The sequence below is a fragment of the Poecilia formosa genome, unplaced genomic scaffold, assembly GCF_000485575.1.
Source record: "Poecilia formosa unplaced genomic scaffold, Poecilia_formosa-5.1.2 Scaffold518, whole genome shotgun sequence".
NCBI classification, from domain to species: domain Eukaryota; kingdom Metazoa; phylum Chordata; class Actinopteri; order Cyprinodontiformes; family Poeciliidae; genus Poecilia; species Poecilia formosa.
Window position 1 is genome coordinate 372,756 of NW_006800457.1, and position 1,945 is coordinate 374,700.

Below are 1,945 nucleotides of genomic sequence, written 5' to 3' on the forward strand. Positions count from 1 at the left end.
ACCAGAACCACCTGAACCACATGAACAACAGACCCACCAGAACCACCAGGACCACAGACCCATCAGAATCACAGACCCACCAGAACCACCTGAACCACATGAACAACAGACCCACCAGAACCACCAGGACCACAGACCCATCAGAACCACAGACCCACCAGAACCACAGACCCACCAGAACCACCAGAACAACAGACCCACCTGAATCACAGACCCACCAGAACCACCTGAACCACATGAACAACAGACCCACCAGAACCACCAGAACCACAGACCCATCAGAACCACAGACCCACCAGACCCATCAGAACCACAGACCCACCAGAACCACCTGAACCACAGACCCACCAGAACACATATGCAGTTTTCTTCAGTTTGTAATAAAGACTTAATGTTTGATCGTCTCCCACATTTTCGTCACTGATTTTCTGCTTCATCTTGAGTCCAAATTCATTAAACAAAAAACAGGAAAAACTAAAATGTAAGTTTACAAATAATTTACGGAAAGTTCAGCAGAGCAGAGAAAATGTTTTTGTTCAGTCTAATTATGGATTTATGTTGGCATGAAATTATGACCAAATGTTGGTAACAATGAATGAATGAATGAATGAATGAATGAATGAATGAACTATTAATGTCCAAGGGGATCGACATTCCAAACACATTAAGAAACTCAGTGTTTCGGCTGATTTTCAGTTTTCTAGAAGTTTGTTCCAGATATGTGGTGCATAGAAGCTGAATGCTACTTGTCCATATTTGGTTCTGGTTCTGATGCAGAGCAGAACCAGAACATTTAAGTGAACCGGCATCTGTGTTTGCCTCAAGTTACCTACCAAAACTTTCTCCAGCTGAACAGAAATAAAAATGAGGATGTTGGGTAAAACGAAGACGGACATGAATATTCATGACTGTCGTCATTAAGTGTCATTGAGTAAATAATGACACTTTTAATGCAAAGTTCACATTATTTAAAATGTCTGTTATGACAACCTGACTTTAACCAAGAATCATCTGCCATAAATGTGTCATAACAGTTAATTATCAAAATTTAAAATGTTATGTACCTTTGACTATTATTACATTATTATTACATCTGCTGTTAGTTTTAACCTTGACAGTCACAAGATCATTATAATTGTCATTAATACTTTCTCTTTCACATTAGACTAGTTACAGATCAATAAATGTTATTACACTGTCAAAAGCTTTAATAACACATTCATTAATATTTCACCTTACCTGAAATAACAAGTAGGACCAGTTATAAAGAGTTCATTAAATTTTATTACACTGTTAAATGCTTTAACAACCTCTTTTCTTAAGTTAAAGAATAAGTAATTGTTTGTTTTTTAATCACCATGTCAGAGTGACAGAATCTGATTCCTCTGAGGAAGAACCAGGAATCCTTTGTTCCAGCGTACAAACAGGTTTGTTCTAAAACTATGATGGTAGTTTTACATAGCCCAGTGTGTTCCACGAAGAGTTAATATTAAAGACTCTGTTATTAAAGCTTTTGACAGTGAAATAACACTTAATGATCTGTAACTGCTGGCTCACTCAAATGTATTTCAGTAAAAATGTGTTTTTAAATGTTTTATGAATATGAATCCCAAGCATCCATCAGTTTGACCTCAAAACGCTTCAGCTCTGATACAAAGATGACGTGTTTTCTTCAGCGTCACAAGAAAAAACAGATCTGCAATCAACTGAACAAGAACTTCATGAGAGGAGAATTAAAGTTCTGGAATGGCTCAGTCAAAGTCCAGAACTCTGACGTGTAGTTTCAACTCAAGATGACTGGACAAGAGATGTTCTGTCAGTCTGGCTGAGGGTTTCTGGCAAACTCAGGGTTTTTTTATGCTCTTAGTTTTTCAACTGGGTTGCACAGGATACATTTCATATTGAAGAAATGCTCTGAAATTATTAGTTTTTCTGTGATTTTCTG